Source organism: Perca fluviatilis, chromosome 7 (assembly GCF_010015445.1).
Source record: "Perca fluviatilis chromosome 7, GENO_Pfluv_1.0, whole genome shotgun sequence".
Classification (NCBI taxonomy): domain Eukaryota; kingdom Metazoa; phylum Chordata; class Actinopteri; order Perciformes; family Percidae; genus Perca; species Perca fluviatilis.
The window spans coordinates 41,598,338-41,608,531 of record NC_053118.1 but is presented as its reverse complement, the minus strand read 5'-3'; the positions used below and the strand labels follow the sequence as shown (position 1 = coordinate 41,608,531).

The 10,194-nt window shown below is 43.4% G+C and overlaps 1 protein-coding gene and 1 pseudogene across 1 annotated transcript in view; both read left to right on the top strand.

Moving 5' to 3' along the window:
* Positions 1-3,141: 3,141 nt before the first annotated feature.
* On the top strand, positions 3,142-9,768 carry LOC120562395 (annotated as a pseudogene).
* Positions 3,144-10,194, top strand: part of LOC120562392 (interferon-inducible GTPase 5-like) — a 161,553-nt gene continuing 154,502 nt past the window's right edge. The window contains exon 1 of the mRNA XM_039806114.1: positions 3,144-3,202. The gene's annotated coding sequence lies outside the window, so the exon portion shown is untranslated. The remainder of the gene's footprint in view (positions 3,203-10,194) is intronic.

Genomic DNA, 10,194 nt, shown 5'->3' with positions numbered 1-10,194 from the left:
ACCATATGCCAGCAAAGGTAGCGAGTGGGGGGTTGTAAAGCAGCGGTTGCCTTGTGCACACTCTGACTGAAACCGATTGAATCCAGTAATGAGTTGAAAGCAGTACTAAGGCTGTCATTGTCAACGTCCACATGGTTATTAAAATCACCTACAATAAGTACTTTGTCAGATTTAAGGACTAAACATGATAAAAACTCTGAGAATTCAGATAAAAATTCAGAATACGGACCTGGAGCCCTGTAAATAACAACGAATATAATTGGCTGTAATGTTTTCCATTTTGGATGTTGAAGATTAAGAACAAGACTTTCAAACGAGTTATAATTTAGTTTAGGTTTAGAATTAATTAACAGGCTTGAATCAAAGATGGCTGCAACTCCCCCTCCTCGGCCTGAGCCTCTAGGAATTTGAGTATTAATATGACTGGGAGGAGTGGCTTCATTCAGACTGACATATTCTTCATGGCTCAGCCAGGTTTCAGTAAGACAAAATAAATCAATTTTATTATCTGATATCAAATCGTTTACCAATAATGCTTTAGAAGACAGAGATCTAATATTTAATAGTCCACATCTAATTTTCCTATTTTGTTCTATCGTTGCAGTCGTTTTAATTCCAATTAGGTTGTTAAGTATAGCGCATCTTTTGTTTACCTTTGATTTAACCGATCTGAGCCGGGGGACAGACACCGTGCTTATTAGACCATGAGTGGGTGACTGCTCCAACGGAAGCACAGAGGGGCGCGTAGCACTGCACCTCTGATTACTAATATCAAACTTGGGTTGTCATGGTTTATGACCAATAATAGACTCGGTCAGATTTTTTGATATAAGAGCGGCTCCGTCCCAGGTGGGATGAATGCCGTCTCTCTCAATCAGACCAGGCTTTCCCCAGAACGCCCTCCAGTTATTCACATAGCCCACATCGTTAGCTGGGCACCACCCCGACAACCAGTGGTGGAAGGATGACTTATGGCTGTACATTTCATCACTGATCAGGTTTGGCAGGGGTCCAGAGAACACTACAGAGTCCGACATTGTCTTTGCTTATGCACAAAGTGACTCAACATTAATTTTAGTGATCTCCGATTTATGACCATTACCCCCTACGTGAAGTATGATCTTACTGTATTTACGGTTCTTGTTCTGTTCTCAAACTCACTAAGCCTTGCCTCCAGAGCAGCGAATATACTACATTTATTACATGTATCGTTATCACTAAAGGAGGCAGAGGAATAGCTAAACATTTGACACACAGAGCAAAAAAGAGCAGGAGAGGGAGAGGAATTAGCCATTGCTAATGGCTAAGCTAAAGTAGCTAACAGCGTTTTAACAATTGTAAATTCAGCGAGTCAGTCGATGTAAGAAAAGCAAAGTCTAAGTGCTTGAGTAGAACAATTGTAATTCAAATACAATCCAGGCAAATAGCCGCTAATTTAAACAATAAAGCAGAGTTGAGTAAGTTTTTGCTGGAGCAGCAAACTAGCGTTTGTAACACGGGAGCACCGGAAGTGACACAACACGCTTACCTTACGCGTCAGCACGTAAAACCTGGCTGCATTCAACCGAATCCAAATGAGAAAACGAAATCAAGGATTTAACTCCCATTCCAGGGCTAGAGTTTTTGTCTAAAAATGTCTAATTTGCGTGCATTGAGTTATCGGCCAAAACACGTAATCGTTTATTATAGCGCCTCCTAACAGCCGATCTTTGCCAAATTTAGCATAGAGCATCGTAGTGGCATGTCGAAAAAATATCTCAATGATTTGGTTGATAGCATTTCATTTGGCCAAGATATGATAAAGTTTGTGTTTTGTAGCTAGCTACAACATTTACTTTGGTGGTAAATTGTGCATAGTTTAACGTAGCAAAATTCTTTTGATAAACTTTGGTCAAGTCCATCTGGAGATGGTACGTACCAGGTTTCGTGAAGATTGGTTTTACAGCGTAGGAGGAGTTCGAAAAAGTTGGTTAGCGGATATTGGCGTGGCCTATATCATCAGACTCAGCTCAATTGAAGGAACACGAGAATGTAAGGTTTTCTAATGTGCATTGTGTAATGTGGGAGTTAAAGGCAAAACCACATTTGACGTCATTATAGCGCCACCTAGTGGTCCACGTGTAATTTTTGGTCCATGAGCCATTGTCCATCTACACCGTAAATTTGAAGTTGCTCACATTAGTGTAAGTTGTGAATCTAAACCTGGGTCGCATAGGCCACGTCCACTCCAATCAGTACCCCACTGTAGGCGTGGCCTCAAGAGTAGCCCTAGATGGTACCCTCAAAATTTCGTCAAAATCGTCTCAGAGTCTCAGAGGGTCATGGCAAACAAGAATCTAAAATGTTGCCTTGATAGCATTTATTTTGGCCGAGATATGGCAAAGTTCGTGTTTTCGTAACTATCTACACAAATTTGTTCGTTCGTAATATGCGCAATTTTTATCCGATAAAAATTCTTTTACAGGTCCCATGGCCTGAAAATTTCACTTTATGAGGTTTTTAACATTAATATGCGTTCCCCTCTGCAGTGCTTAATTTGTAAAGTGGGAGGTCCCGGAGCGCAGAGGGGGGCGGTGGATTAGGCAACTCAAAAAAGGGGTTGGAGGTAATGGAACAAAAAAAAACATTACACTGCCTAGTAGCTTCTCTGACAAAAAAAAAAAACTTAACAACGCTGTGTGTACATCAGGGCAATGTTTATTTTTATTTCAGAACATGCACTGCATCGGTGCGAAATCAAAAAAAAAAAAAAATAAATAAATAAATATATATATATATATATATATATATATACACCGCAACAATCGTTTTTACAAGCAGCAATTATCCATCAGACTATTAAATTAACCAAAAACCCACCGTGGTCTCCACATTCTTGATCGGCAGAAACGTTTTTTGCCTGTTTTTGCTTGTCAAAGGGTGCACCCTTTGACATAAGGTACGCTCTATGGTATGCTCTCTCGTAAGAGTGCAGCTCTATGATAAACAGACAGTGTTTCTTGTAAACCAGGTGCTTTCACTGATAACGCCTACAAGGAGACACAGCAGACACTGATTGGTCTCTGTCACCCACAGCAGGACGTTTTCATTGGCCACATCGTTGAAGTTGCTGAACTCTTTTAAAACACTACAAAACAACAACAGTAGAGACAGAAGTTAAACTTTCCTGCTGAGTCGTAACGTTCCTCAAGTAACACAGACGGTAAGATATATCATTCTATCTCTTTCTATCTCTTTAATATTGTCAATATTGTGAATTCCCTGTCATATCACAGATCATGGACAAAACAAATCATGCAGATTTGTCTTGTCTAACACACTTTGCACTGTTCTTTGTATTAGTAGTCTTATGTAATAAGGTTACATTAGCTGTTTCAGGGAACCAAGACACAATGACTGAATTAGTACAAATGGGTTAAACTGGTACTGATTTATGGATAAGCTCCTGGACAAATTATACTGTTATCAGCTGTTATGTAACGCTGCCTGCAGGGTTTAAACATCTGGGAATGTTTTCTAAACTAAATGTATGGTGTGTTCACACTGAGGCAGAGCAAGTATTTGATTGCATGAGTTCATTGTGAGATCATTGGGATCATTTGTGTTTAAACACGTTACTCACGCTACTTGTGCTACCCGTTGGTGTAGAGCTGTAGGCACCAACATTTCTTTCATCAACATGTCCAAAATAACCACTATTGCTGCTTTGTACCTGTTGTGGAATTCCCAGATACATCGGAAAATCAAATGCTATTATGTCTGGAGCTCAGTGCACAGAGAGAGAGGTGTGTTCATAGAGACCGACAACCCTGTTATCATCACCTGAAAGATATACATTTACAGTGCAGGGAATATTATATATTATATATATTTGGTATAGACTACTTGTCGGCTTGTTGAGCCGTGTGTTACCAATGCCACACATCGGTTTGAATTATGTTTTTATATTTTTTATTTGCTCTTACGATCGCTTCCTACTGCCGGGGTTGCAACTGAAATAATAGGCAAAAGCAACGCCATTATGGAAATCAGAAGTGTAATTATGGTCAGATCTTGTGCTTGACTGATGAGGAAGTGATATTGATAAGAGATGTGATTTACATATTTACACCATCGGCTATTGTTTTGCCAGCTTTCCTTCCTGTTTTATGAAGCAGCGACTGTTTTGCGTTTTGCCTGTAAAACCGTGTCTGTGTTCTTCATATTTATGTAGAATTATAGTTTGCTCTTCTTATATAAAATATGCGGCTCTGGTAGATGTTTGTCATTGGTCCTGCTGTGCAAAGCCCGCCTCTTTTATGTGAACGTGTGCACCGCTGGATTGGGAAACCCTGGGTTGTCTTTCTGTCTGTCTGCCTGTCTGTAAACTAAGCATGGGTTGATTGAACTAGTTGTTAACCACCGTCATGACACAGCCTATGCAGGACCGGGATTGTTAGGTTAGGTGAAGCCGGGTACAGGCCTCTTGGGTCTAAAAACAAAAACGTGGCCTATATTCTGAATACAGTCCTCTGACTTAAGACCCTGACCCACCAACCCGATAATCGGCTGTCTGACAGTCTGGCGAAGTCGGTGACTCGAGTCTGTTCGGTGTGTTCTGTGCCGTCATCCGTCTGAGGGGCCTTCATTTGGGCTGATTTGACTGGTTGAATTGGTGAGCGGGCAGTTGGACTCAATGACCCATCTGATTGGTGGAGTGCTAATCCAGAAATTACGAGCGGGATGAGCATGACTAGAGTCTCTCTGACTGATCTGAGTAAAATCTTTTAAACTGACCTTTGTAGATCTGAAATGAAGACAGATTCAGCAACTGCACGGCCTATTTCTCTCTTAAAATGTTTTCAGAAACACTTTTCGGTGAACTATTTTAGTAGCCTAGAAATCTAGACGCACCCTAGTGGCAGCAAATTTAATTTGCAGCCAGAGGGGTCTAGGCACTCTCCGTTGGCTTGTGAGCTGGAAAAACCAAACTCTGGTCAGGCCAATCACATCGTGTATAGAGTCGGTCGGCGGGGCTTATGGCTGCTACTGCTGGGAACAGCGGTCTTCTGGAAGACTTGGAGTTCAGCTTTTCTTTGAAAAAATAACAAAGAACGGCACCGAAATCATTCTTAAAAAAGGAAGATGTGTTCGGAATTCTGCCGACTGGATATGGCAAAAGTTTAAAGTTTAATCTATCGACTAGCTCTGCTACCTTCTTCGTTGCTCTGCCTGGTTGGAGCGCTATCCTATTGGTGCAGAGGGAATTTGAAAGACAACCCTTTATCCCGGCCCTCGGATTGAGCTCCGTCAATGTTGAGTTCTCAGACCCAACATCTGGATGTGGGTCTGGCTTGTCAGGCTACTATTTTAGTACAATATGAGATCATATTCTGAATGAGCCGCCATTATGGCCGGGGAGAAGCCAGACCCACGTGACACGTCTGTCATTTCCGGTTTTTATTTTTTGGGCGACAAAACAGATCAGCGCCGCCTGCTGTTATGGAGACGTATTACGTCTCGTGCACGCGCAGAATGTATGCTCAATTCGGCATTGCTTTGGTGTGTTCTAAGGCACTTTTTGGACCTCGGGGAGCTGACTGATCAGTCCGACTGCCTTTTCTGCCAACGGTCGGCCGTCGTGTTGGTGTGTCAGAGGCTTTAGCGGGAGGAAGTCACAAGGCTCATTATTTGTTTGTAGGTGTAGACATTGAGCAAGCACAAGGCCCTGGCTCTGATGCTGAGAAGTATCGGGATCTTTCCTAACCATACCTATCCAGACATTACTGAATACATTTTTGCATGTTTTGATGGTTTTGCTGCCCATAAAAGCTCCCTGACTGCAGGCAACAATTTATCTTACAATATAGACTACACACATTCTTGGAAAAAAAAATTATTTAAGGGCAATCTCCTAACTTTGACTTATTGTATTTTACAGAATGATTAGATGAGGGTAAACGTTTATATGCTGCAACCTCCTGACTCAAAATAGCTCAATGATTTTCTGTTTTTACTTATTCTTCAGGAAGTCCATCCATCCATCCATCCATCTTCGTCCGCTTATCCGGTGTCGGGTCGCGGGGGGAGCAGCTCCAGCAGGGGACCCCAAACTTCCCTTTCCCGAGCAACATTAACCAGCTCCGACTGGGGGATCCCGAGGCGTTCCCAGGCCAGGTTGGAGATATAATCCCTCCACCTAGTCCTGGGTCTTCCCGAGGCCTCCTCCCAGCTGGACGTGCCTGGAACACCTCCCTAGGGGAGGCGCCCAGGGGCATCCTCACCAGATGCCCGAACCACCTCAACTGGCTCCTTTCGACGCAAAGGGGCAGTGGCTTCTACTCGAGCTCCTCACGGATGATTGAGCTTCTCACCCTATCTCTAAGGGAGACGCCAGCCACCCTCCTTAGGAAACCCCATTTCGGCCGCTTGTACCCTGGATCCCGTTCTTTCGGTCATGACCCAGCCTTCATGACCATAGGTGAGGGTAGGAACGAAAACTGACCGGTAGATCGAGAGCTTTGCCTTCTGGCTCAGCTCTCTTTTCGTCACAACGGTGCGATAGATGGAATGTAATACCGCGCCACGCGCCGATTCTCCGACCAATCTCCCGCTCCATTGTCCCCTCACTCGCGAAACAAAACCCCAAGGTACTTGAACTCCTTCACTTGGGGTAAGGACTCATTCCCTACCTGGAGAAGGCATTCCATCGGTTTCCTGCTGAGAACCATGGCCTCCGATTTAGAGGTGCTGATCCCTCCCCAACCCGCTTCACACTTGCGGCTGCAACCGATCCAGTGAGTGCTGAAGGTCGCAGGCCGATGATGCCATCAGGACCACATCATCTGCAAAGAGCAGCGATGAAAATCCCCAGCCCAACCGACCGCAAACCCCTCCCCACCCCGACTACGCCTCGATATCCTGTCCATAAATACTACAAACAGGATTGGTGACAACGCAGCCCCTGGCGGGAGGCCAACCCTCACCTGAAACGAGTCCGACTTACTGCCGAGAACCCGGACACAGCTCTCACTTTGGTCGTACAGAGATTGGATGGCCCTGAGTAGAGACCCCTCACCCCATACTCCCGCAGCACCTCCCACAGTATCTCCCGGGGGACCGGTCCACGCCTTCTCCAAACCCACAAAACACATGTAGACCGGTTGGGCATACTCCCAGGCCCCCTCCAGGATCCTTGCGAGAGTGAAGAGCTGGTCCGTTGTTCCACGACCAGGACGGAATCCGCATTGTTCCTCCTCAACCTGAGGTTCGACTATCGGCCGAACCCTCCTTTCCAGCACCTTGGAGTAGACTTTACCAGGGAGGCTGAGAAGTGTGATACCCCTATTCTTCAGGAAGTGCTATGGATAATCCACATGATGATGAAATAATAGCAGCAATTAAAGAACAACTGGAAACCAATGGAACTGCTGCAGCCGCTGCAAAGATCCAGACTTATTTGGACGAGCAAGATAATATTCAGCTAAATATTGCAATTACAGGAGAATGTGGTTCTGGTAAATCCACCTTTGTTAATGCCTTTAGAGGCATACCCAACAGTGATAAGGAAAGAGCCGCCCCTACTGGTGTTACAGAAACCACCAAAGATGTTACACCATACCCTCATCCAAATTATCCCAATGTTACACTTTGGGATCTTCCTGGTATTGGCACCACCAACTTTCCAGCTGAGGAGTACCTGAAGAAGGTTGAATTCAAAAGGTTTGACTTCTTCATCATCATCTCAGCTGATCGCTTCACAGAAAATGATGTGAAGCTCTCTGAGGAGATTCAGAAGATGGGGAAGAAGTTCTACTTTGTTCGCTCAAAGATTGACCACAACATATATGATGCAAAAGAAACTCAGGGGTTAGAGTTCAACGAAGAAAAGACCCTTAAGGAAATAAGGGAGGACTGCATTCAAGGTAAGTCTGAGGTTAGGTGGATATTTACAAATGCCTAAAACTTAAAGGACAATTCTGGCAACAAACGAACCTAGGGGTTAATAACAGATGTCTAACCACTCTGTCGTTCTCTGAGACATGTTTTCATGCTAATCAAAGCTAATGTTCTAGCTTGAAAGAAGCTAGCGCGGACCGCTGATTGGGGGAAGGCTTTATAAAAAAAAAACGGTTGATAAACACCACACGCGGCTCTCCTGGGTGAAAGTCCTGTGTTTTACCCATCCGCCCCCCCAACCAACCTCCATTCTTTCATACTACTCGCTATGGCGATAATTCACATGTAATGTACAGTCAATGGAGGCCAAACGACGTTGATAACATGCCAAAATGGCATACGAATTGGCGTGTCATACATACGCCACTTAGTGAGATCAGTCTGCAGCTTCTCAGATCTGAACAAATATTTCTACTGTAAATGACCTACCTGTCTTTGTGTCTGGCCTGCAGAAGGTTTCTGGGATGTGTAGGCTTAAGAGATTATTTTCTCAGTTTGTTTTAATTCCATCATGTGAAGTTAACTTCCTGTTCTCTTTGTGACGAAGGTCTTAAAGGACGTGTTGAGTCTCCACAAGTCTTCCTAGTGGCCAGCCGTAAACTCCACCTGTATGATTTCCGTCTGTTAGAGAAAACTTTAGAGGAAGAACTTCCTGCACCCAAGAGGGATGCTCTGCTGTTGGCCTTGCCCCCTGTCAGTCTTGAAATCATCATAAAAAAGAAAGAAGCTTTACAGGCTAGAATAAAGTACCTTGCTGGTGTGTCTGCATTGGGAGCAGCTGCACCAGTTCCTGGGCTCTCTTTTGCTGCTGATATGACCATGATTGCTGCCATCATTAGATGGTACCAAGTCACCTTTGGTCTTGATAGCGGGTCACTGCAGCGTCTTGCTCAGACTGCAGGTGTGCCTTTGGATGAGCTTAGAGCAGCAATGACATCACCACTGACTGGAAAAGAAATAACCAAAGCTTATCATTAAGATACTGAGCTCTTCTATGACTTTCCTTTCATTAACAGCAGCAGAGGAAGGGTCTAAATTTATTCCATTATTTGGAATCCCAGTAGCAATGACCATCTCTGCTGTCTCCACATACCAATCTCTCAACATGTTCCTCAACATGTTTGCTGAGGATGCACAGAAGGTATTTGAAACGGCCCTGGGTTTGAACACCCCAGTGTGATATCATGAATAGATAGATCTTTATTGTCATTGTGCTCAAAGTATAATGACAATATGTTTACCAGCTCTTCAGTAGATTTAGTAATAGTGACAAGGTTTTTGGTGGTCAGGTAGCAGCATAAGGGCTTGTTATTGCAACAAAGTTGTGCAATGTTTCAGTCTTTGGCATTATTGATTTTTTATGTCATGGAAAGGGACAATGGTTCCTTCGTACAGGATGTCGCTCCAAGACCTGACCAGTACATTACATCTGGAAAGGATAAGATATGTAATGAAAGACAACTCACCACATTACATTAAAACTTGGCAGCCCTTGGTTTCTTACCTGTCACAATGAAAGTTATAAAATACATATATGCAGTGTATTATTAAATCTCTTGAGCAAGTTAGATGAGTAGAAGGAGCATTGGGGAACGAGACTCTCTTGTATGCTCTCTCATTTTTATTTTTATTTTGTATCCTCATTTCTTTATTATTTATTCTTTGGTTTCACACTGTGTGCTTTAATGCTGTTTTTCTATACCGAATATTTTATGTTTACAGATCATTTGCACTAACTGTATATCGACTCCAATATATTTCAGCACTTACATTAACTGCCTATTCATATATATATATATATATATTCAACACCACTATCTAGACCACAATCTGCACTAACTGTATATTGACACGTTACTACTGTAGAAATATATTGGGTTTAAAATAAGAATGTGCTGTAGCCTGGGATGGCCTCGCTGTCTCCTCCTGTCTGGCATGTGTAAGATAAGACGGGTTCAAATTTAGTGGAGCAAAAGTGCTCCTGTTTTGTTTAATAAACAATTGGAACAGAATGCACCTAATGAAATCTCTTAAAGGAACAGACAATCTCTAGCGCGCAACTTCTCTATCTTCGGAGACAGAAAGTCTGAGGGATATCCAACCAATTGGCTGACCCCACGCAATGGCGAGAGGAGGAACCTGAAGATGAATAAAAGAAAAAAAAAGAAGGTCCGGGGTCAAGCCCGGAAAGACTTTGTTGGTGGTTAGGGAGAAAGAATCGCGAAGGGAGCTGCGGGTCCATATGCATATGAAAGA